Source organism: Cyprinodon tularosa, unplaced genomic scaffold (genome assembly GCF_016077235.1).
Source record: "Cyprinodon tularosa strain WSP-4 unplaced genomic scaffold, ASM1607723v1 ctg74, whole genome shotgun sequence".
NCBI lineage: Eukaryota > Metazoa > Chordata > Actinopteri > Cyprinodontiformes > Cyprinodontidae > Cyprinodon > Cyprinodon tularosa.
The window spans coordinates 1,168,291-1,187,351 of NW_024039496.1; positions in this window are offsets into that span (position 1 = coordinate 1,168,291).

Sequence of the window (19,061 nt, forward strand, 5' to 3'; positions counted from 1 at the left end):
CTAGCTGAGGTTCATCTCCATCTAAAAATATGTATATATAATATATATAGCAAAGGGCAAAAGATTTTCGGAGTATAACCGTCATTACACCATGGTCTGGTTGAATTCTCAATTTTGATTGGCTGCTGGATGTTTGTTAAAACGTGTTGTAGGACACCCATAAAAATGGTCAAATAGCATGGGCAACGCATTTAAGCAAGGCAATTTAAGTAAACAGGATTTGGAATAGATAAAGCAGATCTTATTTTGCATGTACTCGCTTACCTTAAACTCACAGACAATGTGTGGATTGAACTTTATAGCTTGGGCTTTGTAAATAAATCATTCAACTTTAATAAATAATACTGATTGTGCCAAATAGATCAATCAAATATCCAGGAAGGATAATGCCATACTGGTTAATGGCTATGAGAAGGGTATAGTGGTAGGAGCAACTTGCTAACCATGTTATTTAAGTGTCACTGGGGGACTGCGTAAAGTATTTGAACTGGTATAATTGTGATCATGTGTGGATTAGAGTAATACCAAATGTCGACCCTTTACTTGCTTTTACTGAAGTTGTTTATTGTTTAATCATTTCATTCTAAAAAAGAAAAAAGAAAGAAACAAAAAAAATTTAAGATGGTCTTTGATGTCATGATCTGTGGGTGCTAGGAGTTTTTAAAATTTAATTTAATTTTTTTTTTTTGGTATTTGAATCTTTTCTGTTGCTTACTAAATAATTTATTTATTTTGTACAATCAGAGATGTTCTGCTAGTTTCTTCCTTGTGTCTGTCCGAATTTATCTTCCTTCCTCTATCTCAGCCACTTGTTCACTGAATTCCTTTGAATCTCCTCATTGAGCATGGCCTGCAGAGGTTAGAGGAATACAAAATGTCGACCCTTTACTTGTTTTTACTGAAGTTTTTTATTGTTTAATAATTTCATTCTAAAAAGAAAAAGAAAAAAGAAAGAAACAAAAAAAATTAAGATGAGATTTATGTCTTTGATGTTATGATCTGTGGGTGGTAGGAGTTTTTTAAATTTAATAAAAAAAATTTTTTTTTTTGGTATTTTAATCTTTTCTGTTTCTTACTAAATAAAATATTTATTCTGTTCAATCAGAGATGTTCTGCTAGTTTCTTCCTTGTGTCTGCCCGATTTTATCTTCCTTCCTCTACCTGAGCCACTTGTTCACTGAATTCCTCTGAATCTCCTCATTGAGCCCATGACCTGCAGAGGTTTTCTGTGCTTTTAATGACCTTGGCTTCTCTGTGTTTGCCACCTAATTCTGTTGCTGGTTTTATGTCTTCAGGTGTGTTTTTGTGCTTTTTGCTTTTCTTTATTCTCATCCTATTCCTATAAGTTGACTATTTATTTAAATTTTATTTGCATCTCCCAAGTGACTGTCTACACTTTGATCCTGCACCTCGACTTTGACACTTGATCATTGCATGTTAATTTAAATGTGGCTCCTCATAAAACAATTTTAATTAAAAAGCTTTTTTTCTCTGTTAAAACATTTTATGTTAATCAGAACTACAAATAATAAGAAGCATCTAATTGTTTCTGTTGCAACTATACATAACTTTTTTCTCTGATCTGGTCCTCTAACAGAGACTTTTTCAACAGGCATGTTTGTAGTTTTTATATCCAAGTAGAACATATAAAAAATGAACCTAACTCAATTTGTGGTTGAAGTGGGACCTTACAGAGGTTTAAGCCAAGGGGTCCCAAGTGTGAGTAAACAAAGAAAACCCAAGATCCTACCTCAAAAATGAGCCGGTCAAACACAACTGCTGCACCTCTCTGACCCTCGAGCTCCCAGCAGCTTCAAACAAAGCTTGGCTGTTTGCTTCTTGATAAAATGCCCCTCTTTGTATTTGTTTCCCTGAGCCGACGCCATAACCTGCAATACCCCGGCCATATCTGCGAGTTTGCGGCATGTCTGGGCAAAATAACAAACAGTCTTCTCCGTTATTTCCACAAACGGGGAACGAAAGGTCCTTGGCCGCCATCCCTGCGAGAGCCAGTATTGATTACAACAATGCTTCAACTCAAGACAAGACCACTCTGGGGTCACAGCTATTTCCATCAGAAAGTTTGCCGGTTTAAATTTACACAGCTCCCCTGTACACTTGTGCTCTCTCACCTCCAGTCAGATAGCAGTGAGGAGAAATGTTCAGATATCAGAGTGCCAGTTGTATAACAGAAAAGCTCACCCTTTGCTCTGTTAGTGGGAGTAGAGGAGCCTCCAACTATAGGCTTCTCCAACTATAAGCTTCCCCACTCAAGAGTGATGACCTGCTGAGACAGGTCAAAGCATCATGAGGACACAGAAAAAGAGAATGAGACACAGAGAGATGGAGATTAAGAGAAGGAGACTAGGGGACAACAGGAGATGGTAAGAGCACAAGAGCTGAAGTGTTTGTGTTTCTCTCATGTATTTTTCCAAGGTCTATCATGCAATTGTTTGAGTGTTTGAGGGCCACTGAGTCACTGTAGCCCTTTGGGCCTATCAACGTCATTACAGCAAGGTTGGATTCTAGCTGGAGCAGTTTTAACAAGGAAGATTCTCATGAGAAAAACAACATAAGTTTTTTATATAATTATGTCTGTGTTTGTTTGTCTGGTAGTTTCTTTTTGCAGTATAATGTGAAGCTGCCATCAAAGTGAACGTTGGCCAGAAAAAATAAGAACATATGGAACATCTGTATCAATTTATAATAATGAATGCTTTTATAAACCTTCAGTTCAGTTTATTTATCTTGATAAGGTGCAGTCTTACTATAACTGTCATTTTAAGAGAATTTATAAGGTAAAGAGGTCCAAATTATTTCCAATTGAATCAAATCTAAATTATTCCAAGTTTAATTGAAATGGTATATACAAATTCAGATCAGTTTCTGAGCAAACCTAGTAAATATGTTGGAGAATACACCCCAAACTAAACAACAAACCAGAGGAACAATATTGCAGCCTCAAGATTCAGCATAGCAAGCATAAATAACAAACATAGGGCCGGATTTATCAAGATCCAATTTTGCGTGCAGTAATTTGCGCTCGCAACTGGAATTTTGCGCGAGGGGCTGAACCATGGATTGCGGGTGATTTAACAAGAGCGATTGCGTAACTGGTGGCAGGTGCAAAACTGTTGGAGACGCCCTATTTAAATGATGGTTTTGCGCATTTTGTGGTTTGCGGCAAAGTAGTTTGTGCAAACTAGTGCATTAAGAAATTGTAATCTTACAGTGACACCCCCATATATATATATATATATATATATATATATATATATATATATATATATAAATAAATAATATTTATTTATAATAAATAAATAAATAAATAAACTTTGGCAACCTTTATTCCCTAAGGTGGTATGTGGCTGAATTTCTACTTCACTGCAGTAAAAAAAACACACACAAAAAAACAGGTGTTTTGTATTGGCCTGTAGAAAAATGCACATACCAAATGGCTCACAATGAGACTGTGGATGAGATGACTGTGCCTACGCATCCCCGCAGCATTGGCATGTTGCTCCACAGACGCAAGGAGGAGGTCGGGGTTCTCCGTTAGGGCGTCAGTGCGACATGGCATTTAGAACGTCGGACAGCACTTCTGAAACACTAAATTGGGAGATCCAATGTTGCAAATGTTGCAAGGAGTTGTGTGATATCTGGTATTGCGTGGGTCCTCCTAGTGGCTGGCTCCAAATCCATTCGGAGTTCCCCCAACAGCTCCAAAATGGCAATGCTGGATAAACGATATGTTTTGATGATCGTTTCCTCGTTCATTGCAAAAATATTCACACGGAGGGAAAAAATGCGTTCTCTGCGTCTCCTTGCTTCATTTCGATGTCTCCTTCTTGCGACAATAACCGCTGCCATGTGTGCGCAATTACGCGTACAGACCATTTGCACCTTCTTTTGAAACGTGTTAAATATAGAGTCAGATACCGTTGGCAAAATTGCTTTCAGGTTTAATAAATCACTTTGCGAGTGCTAAATTAATATATTTACATGTTCTCCTCCCATAAGACGCACTTTTGCGTGTAAACGCCCCATATTGCATATTCATTGCAGAAAAAGTACTAAATGGATAAGAGGCGCTATTTAGCACGTTTTAAAGACCAAATCCTTTTAGCACGCTGTTGATAGATCAGTTTGTACATTTTTTAGCGTGCGCAGTGAAATAGCTCACGTTTTTATACACGCAAACCTTTGATAGATCCGGCCCATAGACTTTCAAAAATTATTTAAACTTACCGTACATGTGAATCTTTTCTTTGGTTTAGGGATCTACTATCACGTTATAGACATACAACTTTTTTGATGCTGTATCTTCAGCATCAAATACTGTATGTTTGAAAGATGGGAGATATAATTGCCAGGACTTAATGCAACATGGTTTAAATTAGATCTAATGCGATGTCATGTCCAGTGGGTCTGCAGGCTACATTCACACTAATTTGAAGATGGTATCATCAGAGAAAGGCCTGTAAAAGCAGACCAAGCCAAGGGAGCTGTTAAAGGTATTTTACTGCATATGCCACATCAGTGAGGCCACAGAGGTAAAATGGAAGAACAGGTAGAAAAGTGTGGACAGAGGTTGAGGCAGTTTAACATAATGCTGAAGTAAGCAAAATGTGTTGTGTAAATTCCAAAATGAATACGTATGCTTCGAAATAATAGCTGCAACATCTTAACACTGTTGTTTGTGAATGAGTGTTAAGGGAGAGACGAGCCCTGAGTTGGCTTATGAATGCAAACCTGCCAATTTTTAATAGATTAGGTGGTTTTGGCCATCCAAACAAAGTCAGCACAGGGAGTGGCCTCCTACTTTTCTGCTATGGAGGGGGATTCAATTGTCAATTAGATAGACGCTCTTGGAAAGACCAAGTGATTGTTTACAAAAGTCTGTTGGCCACTAATATAGGTTAACACTTGGTCCTTAGCTAAATAATGATTTCAAGGAAAAGGCTAAATCAAGACAGATTAATTAGTCTCCTATTTTATAACAGGGTGCTAAGAGGGAGATTATTTGGTTTGGTAAAAAAACAAAAAAAAACAAAAGATGAACCTATTATAGGTAAATGTACTTTACGTATAATACTTAAAGTTATGTTTTACCAACATTATTGTGATATTATGCCACAAGATGAGAGGAATTTATTTTATTTATATCTTTAATAATGGTACCAAATAATCTTTCTTTGCTTGTTTGTAAAATTCTCATTCACTATGAAGAGATACCCTTTCATCAAGAACAGATCTAGGAATCCATATTGAAGTGGAAGAAACCGCATTAATAATGAACATTTTAAAGTTATTTGTGCTATTAATTATATAGCTTTAGTTTAAAACATGTACAGTTTTTTGTTGTTTTTGATATGTGTGTGTGTGCTTTGTAAACAATGCAAAAATTAATCTATTGAAGCTATACATATTTTACCCCAAAAAACTTATGCTGTATGGTTCTGTGTGGTTACTTTTTGTCCTGAAGTGCGGAGGGAGCGGTGCCCTATCAGTGGGTGGACCTTTTTCCCACTGTGTGAAGTTTGATTAATACAACCTCAACAGTGAGTTCAGAGACTGGCTCTGCCTCTCACCCCACCGTAAAATAATGAGCCTTCAGCTGCAAGACATAATATACATAGGAAGGTAGAGATACGTTTTCTGTTCAAGCTGAATATATTCAAATGAAATGAGGAGAAAGAGCAATCCTAAATGATTAGACTTGTCCAAAAAATGGTAGAAGTCTATATATTTTTCTTACTATGTTCATGTCTGAAGGTGTCACTTCCGTTCACTAACAATCCAACATGGCACTCAACTATATGCATATGTCTTCTATAAATACTTGGACCTTTACCTGTTCCTGTGGTAATTCCAGCCATGTAACAATGCAGACAAGCCTTATTGGTCTTTTGGGAACTAAAACACCACAGGGGTAACAGCCAATAGCAACAGACTTTACTCATCAAGCTAGCATGAGTGCTCATACATTACAGCAAAGGCTATATGATTTACCTAAGCTTGTCAGGGGAGAAAAATTATCAGGCAAATGTAGGGTAATAAATTGTGATACATGCTGCATGTGTTTGATTCGCAACCCTTGGCATTTTAAAGGTTGGCTGCTGTGAAAGCATCACAGTAAAATGAGTAAATTACAAGGAAAAAATGAAAATGAAACTTGGAAAACTTTAGAAAAAATGTGTTGTTGTCAGAAACAAACCAACAGAGGTAGCTGTTATTAGGTTATCATCTTGGTTTATACTCATAGACTGATACATATTTTCTTTAAACTTTAGTCTGATAAACAATCTTTGAATGCATTGCCTACATTTTATCATTACATAGTTTTATGTTTTATCTCATGTAAAAACAACAGGAGATATATTTCTTTATTATCTCTACATTCAATATTAGTGGTTTTAATACATTTAGTTACATTAATTAGGGCATATTCATTATAAAATGCAAAAGAGCTTTCTTAGTTTTTTCTTTCAGTGGCTTTAAGAGTCAATGCATTTACACTAAATGTGTAAATGCATTGACTGATGCCTAAATGCAAACAGGGAAGAAAGGTGTTGTAAAGACTTTGAACATGGTATGGTTGTTGGTCCTCGAAAAACTGGTCAGAGAATTTCAGAAACTGCTGTTCTAGTTTACAGAGGATGGTCAGAAAGAGAGAAATATCCAGTGAGCAGTATTGTAGTTCTGTTGATAAAAAAATGCTTTTTTGATGCCAGAGGTCAGAGGAGAATGGCCAGACTGGTTAGAGCTAAAAGAAAGACAGCAGTAGCTGAAAAAAACGCTCAATATAACCGAAGTATGCAACCTGTCGAACCTTGGGGCAGATGGGCTATAGCACCAGAAGACCACACCAAGTGTCATTACTGTCAGCCAAAAGCAGTAAACTGAGTCCATTATTGGTACAGGCTCACCAAAAAATGGGCAATAGAAGATTAGATAAAAGTGTCCTGGTCTGATTAGTCTTGATTTCTTCTGCAAAATCCGGACGGTAGGATCAGAATTCGGTGTCAATAACATCAAAGAATGGATCCATTATGCCTTGCATCAATGGTTTAGAGTTGTGGTGGTGTAATGGTGTGGGGATATTTTCTTGGCATTATTTGTGCCCCTTAGGACCAATTGAGCATTGTGTCAATGCTACAGTCTACCTGAGCATTGCTGCTGACCATGTCCATGTCCCTTTATGACCACAGTGTACCCATCTTCTGATGGCTACTGCCAGCCGGAAACAGATTGGTTTCCTGACAATTAGTTTTCAAAGGACCTTCACTGTTAACACATCTCCATCCAATAGAGCACCTGTGTGATGTGGTTGAACGGGAGATTTGCACCAATGATGTGCAGCTATCAAATCTGCAGCATCTGTGTGATGTTATCATGTGAATATGGAGCAAACTCTCTGAGGAATATTTGCATTACCTTCTTGAATCTATCTCACAAAGGAGGCAAAATGGAGTGCTAACAAGGTGTACATAATAAAGTGGCCATTGAGCGTAAGTTTGTGTAATCTAAAGATTTTAATTTAAGAATATCTTTGAGTTAGCTCCATTAGCTATCTTTTTTTTTTTACAGTGTCCTGTCTGGCAAGGTGGCAATAAGAATAATTGTTTTGATGCCAAAAGGAGCCCAACAGATTTTACTTTCACAAGTGGAGCAGTATGGCAATTGCCATACTGCTCCACTTGTTTCATGCATATAAATTGCTTTATTATAATTATGCAGGGAGTTTTACAGTTTATATGGACACTGCAATGTAAGTAGAGCAGAAAAACAGAAGAAGAAAAAAGAAAAAGAAAAAAAAGGACAAAAGATGAAAGAAAGAGGAGATAGAAAGGAGACAATGACAAAACGTTTTCAGTCTGCTTCATCACCTGTAACGAGATGAAAAAAGAACAGCACAACCAAAAGACATGGTACGAGATATACAATAAAGTAACAGCTTGAAACTATCGCTAAAGTAATATTATTAAGTCTGACATGTACTCTGTGTTACCTGAAGATATGAATGTGGGGTTTCTGTTTGGACACCCCCTCTTGGTACTCCCAGTTTTAATTACATCTGAGAGCAACACGCAACAACACCACATTCGAGCGGGCGCAGGGAGGATCGGGGTCTTCTCACACCCCTGTTCTCCGGCTGCTGTCCGGAGTCTGGGGCCTGGAGGAAGAGCAGGCCACCTGGTCCGTGGTTTTGGCTGGGGCCGGCTGCGGGGCCTAGGTGGCCTGCCGGTGGCGGGGCTGTCACCTCTGCTCTCCCCAAAGAATGTTGGATGGAGGGGCATGAAGTGCCTGGTTGAAGTGTTTTTTTTTTCTTTTTTTCGGGGGGGGGGGGGGGGGGGCGGTTCTGGTTGGGTGGCCTGCGCGGGATGGGTGGGCCCCGGTCCCGGGGGGGGCTCTTGCTGGGGGTGGTCCAGTCCGTGTGCGGGGTGGGGGGCCGGGCTTGAAGCAGGAATGAGATGGGTTGGTGTGGCGGTGTCGCCGCTCCCCTCCCCCCACATCCGGATTTTAGGTTCACTTATTGGGTCATCCGATAGTCCCGGGACCAACCACCGGTGTCACCGGGTTTTTGGTCCTGGTATTATTGGATGTGAGTGTTATGTGTGAATGTGTGTCCGCGTTGTTATTTTCTTTATTTATTATTATTATTATTTTTTTTTATTTATTTATTTGGGGGTTGGAGTGGCTCTGGCCGGCTCTGGCCGGCGCACGTCGGGGGGACGGGGCGGCGGAGCTGCTCTGGCCACGTGTCGGGGCCTGGTGCGGGCGGCGGGGGGAGGTGGCGGACGTGGCTGTGCTGCTTTGGCTTCGTTCGGTGGGGGAGCGGCGTGGTTCGCTCCGCTCTGGCTTTGTGCTGCCCCTCGGGCTGCTGGGGGGGGGGGGGTTGCGCCGACTGCGTTCTGCTCTTCTTGCGGTTTTGCGCCGGGCGGCTTGGGTTGATTCTGTGCGCGGTGTGTTGCATTGCGCGCTGTTGGCATCGGTCTTGGTGGGGTGGCGCTGCGCTTTTGGCCCGGGGGCGTTTTGGGGGCGTCCCGCGGCGCTCGCGGCTGGTTCGCGGCGGATGCGCATGGGCCCCGGCCGCAGGCGGGGCCGCCGGTGTGTTTTTCCTGGGTGGTGCGGTCGCGGTGGGTGTTGCGGCCGGTCGCTGGGGCTTGGTGCCGGGGGGCGGGGTGTGTTTCGGTGCTCTGTGGGGCTGGGGCATTTCGGTCGGTGCCGTGGGGGGGCCGGTGTTCGGTGCCCGGCCCTACTTCAGGGTGGCCGGCTGCCGGCGGAGCCCGCAGACTCGTCCCCGCGGCTCCCCGGGGCGCCGGCATGGCGGTGGCTGTCTCTCCTCCTCCCTTGGTGGGGGTCTGATTTCCGGGGCTGGCCCCTCCTTGGTGCCTTCGCTCTTGGGGTCCCTTTGGGCGCCTGGGGCTTTGGGTCTCCCGGCGCTGGACTCAGTGCTCTGGGGGGGTGTGCCTCTCCGGCTCTCCACAACCACTATTGAGCATTTTTTCTTTGGTTAAAACTTTACATGCACAAGTTCACCCTCACAAACAGCTACAGGTGCTAGGCTTCAGGTACTTAGAGATTCACTTCCAAACAGAAGCTCCATTAGCTATCTAAATGTATGTTGTTATCTGACCATTGCAGCTTTACACTCGCCACCAACAGAATTTAATAATTTCTTTACTGGCACACTAGAGGAATGTGTATTTTTCTAAACATGTTTCTTAAGTGCCAATTCTAGTGTTGTTATTCTTGATGATTATTTACTGGAAGACAGCAACTTGGTTCATTTGGCCAAAATATTCAAAATGAACAATGTGGGGAGTGGCGGCCTAGTGGTTAGGGCATAGGGCTTGGAATCATGAGGTTTGAAATCCATTCCCACAGACTGCGTCTCTGGCTTTCTGAGCAAGACCCTTAACCCCCCCCCCCCCCCCCCCCCCCCCCCCCCCCCCCCCCCCCCCCATTGCTCCCCGGCCACTGTACAATGGCAGCCCACTGCTCCCCAAAGGGGATGGATTAAATAAAGAGAATTAATTTCCCCATTGTGAGATCAAAAAAGTTCTATTTATTTATTTATCTTATTAGGAAAATATGAGTTAATAACATACTCTTACTCCGGAGCTTAAGCTGTACAATTATAGATGGTGAAATTACTTTTTACTGTTCTTCTATATTTAGAAAAATCATAATCCAGTACTATGTTGTGTGTCTAAAATAATTCAATGGAATGTTTTGTCGATCTCAGAACATTTCAAAATTATACATAAGCAAACACACACCTCGTGCACACACACATACACACACACACACACACACACACGCATGTTCTGTCCCGCTGTCCTTATACTGACTTGTGTTAGTCCCCACAAGTCCCTGTTATTTCCTTCATTATAGCATTTTTCTTAAAATTGGTCTCACATGGTCCCCACAAGATAACAAATACCCCATTTCAAAAACTCATACTAAAAATTTTTCTTGGTATATATAATGAGGATCATGTGTTGACTACGATTGACTTCCATTAATTTTGAGTCATTTTCAACCATTTCTTTACCCTAACCTTGGCAATAATCATAAACATAACCGTAACCAGTGCATAGCTCGCCCTAACCCTGAACTAAACCCGAATCATTCCTTAGCCCTAAACCCAATTGCTTTCAAAACACTGTAGCTTAAGAGAATCAGGCAAATGTCCTCACTTTACTACAAATGGAGTTTACTTAACGGGTCAAATAAGACTTAGAATTAGACAACTTTTATTCTCATTTTGTATGCACAGAGTGTAAACAAAATGAAATTTTGTTTTGTACAGCTGTCATGACTTTTCCATTTCTTAAATTGCAGCATTGATCAAATATGTTACATCTTTGTTGGTTTTCTGTTTATGCACATGTTGTTTTGCTCATTCCCTTTCCTCCAGAAAATTGCTTTTAGGTTTCCACATATTGTATTACAGTGACTATATATTCGAAAACACAAAATTATAGATTGTCTGATTTCATGTGTATTCCTATGCAGTCAAGCAAATAAGCATATGCACCAGGTGTGACTCATTAGACTGTATAGCATAAAACATGAGATATGTCCTGACTTGATCCCAGTATGACTTTTAGATATTAGTAACTGTACTGTCTGACAACCCTCAGCTTCTGCTATCTATTATTCCTCTACAGTCAGTGAACTTGTCACAGTAAGATGCTTGACCACACAAACAATCATAGGTTGTTATCTTGTATTATAGCTTGCACACATTATTAGGTTGACCAAATCTTGGTCTGCTGCCTAGAATAAATTATATTTAACTTAAACCACTCTATATTCAGTGGCTACAGCAGCTCCCTTGCTCTACTGGCTGAGCTCAGATATACAAGAAGAGGAAAGGGAGATGAACTATTTCACTATGTTTATGGCTTTAGATATAAAAAAAAAAAACTTAATTTTTCAAGCAATAAATCATCCTATTTTGTAATTCTCGTCTGTAGACGATGCAAACAATTATTTATTTATTTTTATTTTTTTTTTTAGATATTTTAGGGAGGAAATGCATTAACAGATAGCTTACAGTTCAACAAGGCATTCTACTGTAGTTGTAAACATCATCACCAGGAGCACAAGGTTTTCTATTTAGCACTTAAGCTGCATGTTCTTAGTCACTTGCGCAGATATTCATTAGAGCTCTTATGAATGTAACACTTGGATCAAAAAAGATTTCAGCAATTAATTTCTAATTATTTGGTGGTCATATAATTTTTTATTCATCTCTGTGTATGTGTAAATGTGTACTTGGATTGTAACAAAAGTTAGGACACTCTGGCCTAAGAGACATATCTGGGTCTGTCTTGATCGAAACAGATGACCCAGAATTCTGGCAGGACAGACTGGGGGATTGCTCAAAAGCGTTTATTTAAAACAGGAAGATCTGAGTAGAAGCAGCTTAGGCATCTAAGGCTGGAAATTCTGCTGAAGAGAAACACAGGTTATTCACCATGTAAAGCGAATGATGGGAGATTAAGAACATGAGTCATTAACCTGGTTTATTAGTTCAATCCAAGCCCAGAGAACGAGGTAGGAATCCAGTTACGTTGGGCACCTCCCAGAGTGTCCCAGAAACTGCAACCCCAGAGAACAAGCAGGAGTCTGAAGCCAGGTCAGGCAAACAGATCAGAACAGGAACAGACAGGCTCAGAGCCCCAGGAGTCTGAAGTCAGTTCAGGCAAATAGATCAGAACAGGCTGGCTCAGAGGCCCAGAAGTCTGAAGTCAGTTCAGGCAAACAGATTAGAACAGGCTGGCTCAGAGGTCCAGGAGTCTGAAGTCAGTTTAGGCAAACAGATTAGAACAGGCTGGCTCAGAGGTCCAGGAGTCCAAAGACATTTTAGGCAAACCATTCAGATGGGAACAGGTGGGCTCAGTGGTTGAGAAGCAGAACAGGATAAGGTAATCAGAAACACTAAGGTAATAAGAATAATAATAAGATTAATTGAATAATAATAGGAACAGGTGGATCAGATCCTATTAGCAGTGATTAGGAACTGGGTAGAGTTAGACAGGTGAATGGAATGAGTAATTAAGCCAGTCATCAGTGCTAAGGTCATGACAGGCTCGACATAAATTCACTTAGACAATTCATGTCCTTAGCCATCAGCAGTAGGATGTTTAAAGTTTTCTTGGATATAAATCCAATTTAATTCAACAGCATACCATCAAAGGTGTATTTGATGGTATGTTCTGGGCCTCAGTGATGTTGCAAGGTTTAGATCTACTTAAGCTTTTCTTTCTTTCTGAAATTCTCATTTTCTGAATCATTTTCTGAAGGATTCTCGCATTTTTTTGTTGTACTCAATGATGATTATGTCTTCCCAGGACTTGCATCCAAAGACCAGGACATGTCCATCGCTATGCTCAAAAACTGGTCTTTCATTTTTTTTTTGCTGTTTTTTAATTGTCATTGAGATGTAATACTGACAATATGTGGTGTTTTATTTTACAACTCTATGATTCTACTAAGTTTTCAAGTATTTACATTGGACTGTTAACTTAAGATTGTTAATTTTCCTGCCCATTTGTAATTCATTTTTGTAGCAGGCAATGTATATTTATTACCTCACTTTTTGCTCCCCTCACCTTTTGTCTTTGAGCCCTACATTCTCCTCCAAGTGGCAGATGTTTTTTCTTCACCCACCCCAACCATATACACCCCCCCACACACACACATATACATTTCTCTATCTCCCTGTCTCTTTCTCTCTCTATTCCTGTCCCTGCTGCAAGGGAAGCGGCTGGCGTGGGGGCAAGCAGGCTGACAGTGGTGCATCAGGGTGACAAACACAACTGATGTGCAGGGCTAAGAGTCTGCAATCTGGCAGGTTGAGTTTTCACTCTCCTTTGCCCCCTCCTAGCCCCTGCTGCCCAGCACCATACCCGCGCACCACCATCCCAGCGGCTGGTGGCCCATTGCTTTGCATCCCCAAAAAAATAGACCATCCCATTATTCATCTACCTCCCTAGGGGCCACAAGGTCTCCAGCATCATTACCAGGACTAAGGATCTTACTCTGCCGCCACCACTTGGCATCCACCTCCCACCTCCTTTCCCCCTCAGTCTTCTTCTCTAATTATAGGTCAAGCACTGTTTTTGTAAATTATAAAACCTTTATTTTTATCATAGAGATCAAACACAGATGAAATAGTTTACATCGCTACTCAAAGCAAAGTAAGCAAGATCAGGTAAACAGAATGATATTGGCAACTACAGTAAAAAATAAAAAAAAAAGGGTGAAAATTTTTCAATTATAAAAGCAAGCTAATTTGGTATGACCAGCGACTGTCATGCATGGTGACGGAGCTCCATTATGCAGTCATTTGAGCTCTTTCAAATTAGTTATGTTAATGTCCTCCGTGTGAATGTAACACTTGGATGGGACAAGATTTCAGCAATTAATTTCTACAGTCAGCGGAGAGACAAGCAAATTTATTTTCTCCCTCTCAGGGAATTGGTGGTGGAGGGAGTGAGGAGGGGAGAGAGCATTCTGGAGCAGAGAACAAGCTAAACACAAGACCTAAATAAAGCCTGAACAATGGGAGCCAATGCCTCCTCATTCATTCAATTGACAATGTTTTGCAGCTTAAACCTGTTTTATTAATTATGTTTGACATTTCCTTAATTAGTTTCATTTACACCAAATCAATCCCTGCTGCTGAACAGCGTCATTTATCATTTTAAAAAATTTGCATAGCCAGTGCTGACTTTTTCTACTTAATTATACATTAAAAGTGTCAGCCGCGCTTGCTGCCTGGCATTATCTGAGGCAGAAAGGTTTGTGGCTGGACGGGGGTGGCATTAATCATCAGGGCGGGAGCGGGCAAGGGGTGCTCCCGGTCGCCAGCGGGAGAGCCAGGCGGGGCTCCTCATTTTCCTTGCTTTGATGCTTCCGGGGCAACTGTGACCTCTGTGACCAGCGGGAAGAGGCAGACAAATCAACGACCTCCAGCTGCAAAAAAAAACAACAAAAGAGCCAGATCTTGTTTATGAATCATAGCATTGGGAAGAAGGGAGTAGAACCAATAAGAGAAAAACTGAGAAGATTGGTAGCCAAATTAGAAACACCAGTTTAGCTAAAATGGAATATATATAAGCAATAGGTTCTACAAGCAATCGTATGCATTAAACCTTACTTGTTTTTGATGTTACTGCCATATGTCTTGTGTATTTATATATATTTTGGGGGGATTTTCTGTGACAGGTCAAAGTAATGCACAATTAAAATTATGATTTTCAGAATCTGAAATGTGTGGCATCCATATGTAAGGAGAACACTTATTCAGAGAAGCAGGATTCAGGGCTCAGGTGAGAGAATATGTAGAGAGCATAACTGTATATACCCCACAAATCTTGCTTTTCTTAAACACCGGACAGAAGGAAGGGTTTGTGAAAGAAGAAGTTTTAAAAGAACAAGAACTTCTGTTCAAACTTTCTCAACAGGTAAGTAGGGTACACAAAAAGCAAAGAAAAAACTGTTTCAGTCAGCTGAAATAAAATTTAGATCTTAGTTTAACATTTAAATCATATAGAGGAAACTTACAAAATATATTTTACTTCTGGTTATGATGCCAACATCAACAAGAAATGATTCTGTACCAATAGGCTTAATACTGTATTTTGCAATCATCTACAGTATATAGCTCTTTCAGGGTGCTGAGAAATGACTTTGTCTCAGGGTTAAATTTCTCCGATTCGAGCCAAATAAAAACAATAGCAAAACTTGTGTAAACTTGAGTTAAAATTTTTTTTTTGCATTAAACTTAAAATACAACGGGGCACAGAAGACACACAGAGGTGGTCGCTTTCCTCCTGGACAGATAAGTTAGGCTTTTGGTTAGCCTTACCATTAGGAACCTGCCAAAAGGCTGGCAAACAGCAGAATGGAAGGTTGGAATGGGAGCTGCTGAGCACAAGTGTGCCAATTATTGGACAGGAGGAAAACCGGAACTCAGAACAAATAAAATATTTAAGAAATGACCAAAAATCAATACTCGTAAAAATTTAACTTTTCAGTGAGATGTTGTAACATCAAAGCTCGCAATGTTCTTCCAAAAAGTTCTTGAAACATATCCTCTTAAATCAGCTGAAAAGCAGTTTATATTCATATGTTCCTTAATAACGAATCCGCTAAATGATCCCTTGACTGAGCATAATTAACAAAGTTAAAAATATCAATAAAAACATGCACTGTAAGTCTTCAGGATACATTATTCACAGCACTGCTGATTATTTAGTAATTTACCTTTGCAGAGGGATAGCCCTAAAAGAAAACAATAGGGTTGATGACATACTTAAGGTTTACTTAACTTATAAGGAAGTTATAAGTAAGTGAGTATCGATACTTCTAAATCCTAATAAGATAGTCAAGCAAATCCTGATTTGTAATGTAAAAAAGTACTTTCATATGATTACTTCTATAAAATACATTAGATACATCAAAGATACATATATAGACTAATAATGATGTCTTTTCCATTAACTATAAATATTTTAACCCATATTTCTATGGATCAATACGATGAGTCTTTAATGTTTTGTGATGCTCATGAGACTCATCTAATCTGACTCATCCTGAGCTTTCCTGGGATGAAGAATATGGACAAATCATTTACATGTTTAACACTTGTTGAAATATTGCCCAAAGAATTTAGGCCATTACTTAGAGGTATACATTTATACTATGAAATATTTTGAAAACCATTTATCCTTTAAATTTTATCTTACAATTATGCACCAATTCATGCTGGTTAATAATGTCAAATTTCCATAATATGCATTCCAGTGTTTGTGGTTATGTCTCAAAATATGGAGAATATTCAGATGTACAACTACTTTTGCAAGACCTTTAAAGGTCTTTAAATTACTCACATTATAGTGTGCCATCTTGCACTATGAAAGACAATGGTATTAAAAAAGTTCCTTTAAAGTAAATTTGTTCAAGATAAAAAAAAATTCTCTATATAAAACCATATTGTGACATTAATTCACACCAGTGAAATTATGCTGAAGCTAATGGATCAGCAGTAACAACCGTATGTATTCCACTACAAGTCAAACAGCAATTCAGCTGGCTGAGCAAACGGGCTGAGTATAGCTATTACTTTCCCTTCAGCAAGTTTGCGAACACAAAGCAAACTGACAGCTCAAATACCTGGCAAGCTCACTCCTGAGTAAATCTTCTGAGTGTTGAGGTGAACATGGCTTTACAAATCAACCATTCAGGAGCTGAGACCGAAATTGGCAGGTAGACAGAGCTGCGGTGTTGGGAACAAAAATTACTCTGAAATGCAGAGCAAAGTGAGAGGCTGAATGAGTGAGTCTATGACTGGTGAAAGCTATGGGTGTCACCGTGCAATAAGCGCACATGGCAAATCAAACAAGTGGTTTTCTGGAGGTTAGTTGACACTTCTGTACTTTCAGAAAAGGAAATCATTTTATGTCGAGTTAGATTCTGAATTACATCCAGGCTGTAGTGCATGCTCATGTGTGTTATACAATAAATCTCAGCAGATGAGTACCTGTTTTTCAGTTTTGAACTTTAGAATACTAAAAGAACAAATCCTAAGATGAATCCTGGGGCCAATATACAGTAGGAAGGAAACAAATTCAGAGTCCAAAGCATGAAAGAGTCTCATCCCAAGTAAGGAATTTCCCAAACAGTCAGCTTGAATTAGTTGTATCAAGACATCTGGGGGACTGTAGCTGTGGTCTTGTTTAAAACAGCCTCAAGGGCAACACAAAAGAGAGGCTCACAACAAAGAACCTGATGAAGTGGGTAATGCTCTGGCATGTCCCAGCAAAAGGAGCAGAGGGGCGGCTAGAGGCAGCTACATCCGCACGCCTCACTGCTCCGTTCAGCCCCCACTGAAGAGCTCTGTGGGTCATTAGATTAAGAAATGCAAAACAAGGGGCTACAGCTGTGCTTGCAACAGGCTAGGTCAATATTGGAAGAGACAAAGAAATAAAAATGGAAAAAAACACAAGCCCAGCTAATCAACTGGGGATTGCTCAAAACAAAATTCTTTAAAGAACAGAGATAAAGCATATGAGTTAAGTATCATCATTATTCAAGGAAGCTCCCAATTAGCATATTGATATTGGAACACTGAGTGCAAAAGTTTCTATTATTTCATTGCAGTTAAAGTAGAACTATCCACACATAAAAATAACACAATTTCTATGAGTAATCCCTCTGAAAAATAGAACTGCTCTATTTCAACACCCTTCCAAACGGTACCACCAATTCCCCAACTACAATGCCTCAAAATGCAAAACATTTCTACTATCAATGATTCTCATTCTTTTTGTGATTTATGAAAACCTCTTCAAGAAAGTATAATGATGTATTTATGGATTTAAAACTCTGTGGTAGGTTCTACCAGGGCACAAAAAGAGTGAGAAGTAGGAGAAATATCTGTTTGGATGGCATACATTGCCATTACTCTTATTTTGTGTCTCTACTTTTCATAATGACAGGGATAAGTGTCCTGCTCCAAAAGTGTATCCTCTGACAATAGAGGCAGACATTACTTGGTTAAAAGCTTAAGGTCCTGTGGGTAAAGAGGGCCTGAGAATAAAGAGTATCCGTCATGGCTAACGAGCTATAAGGATAGCACATCGCCTTTATAAATCACAAGATCTTGCTGTTTATTTAAATTCATTGGTGCCTCATTATAACTGAGCTATGCACCTTTAGGTCTGAGTTGATTAGGAGTGCCATAGCTCAAAATGGCTTTTAATTCAGTGAAACGTAGCTCTGACCTTGGTGCCGTAACCCTGACTAAAACACGCCGCGACTCCCACATTAATAATGATGCTACCTTTACTGGGCCGGAGAGCTGTGCCGCTGCTACTTAAAATATGTATTATTAGTTACCAGCGACGGCACATTTATCACACCAAATTACCCCTCGATGTAAAACTGCTTAATTCTGGGTCCCTGTACCCCTCTGCACTATTACCTGCTCTTTAGAAAGGCCTGAAATTAAATGTTGGGATGAAATGTCAGGGTAATGGGGAAGAGGATGCGGGTCGATGGGATGCACACTTGATCATTCCCTTGTGGCCTTCTCCACATCTAAGCGATAGACTGAACGTGTCTTCCTCATAAACGAAGTTTCATTGCGTGCCTTGCTTTGCAGACCTTTGAGAATTTAAATGAAGGATATTACTTTGAAATATACTTTATGCTGTTCATTATAAGTGCATGCAAAATTAAAAGCAAAGGAAACACCCCCCATATGGATACGTGGAATTAAACTTTTTATTCTTGGTCTGTAGATGTCATTTGCTTTGCTGATTATTGAGATTAGCATTACTAAGCTAATATGTAACAAATATAAAAAATGCAAATAATTTCAAGGCAGTTATGTAATTTAAGAGTGATTCTCTGTTGACTTATCTGGAAATCTGTATTTTGTATATTGATAGCAGGATTAATTTTCAATATAATATTCAAGCTTTAAGGTTTCCGTTGTGCTGTTAAGCCATCTGAAAATCTAAAGCGTGTGGCAC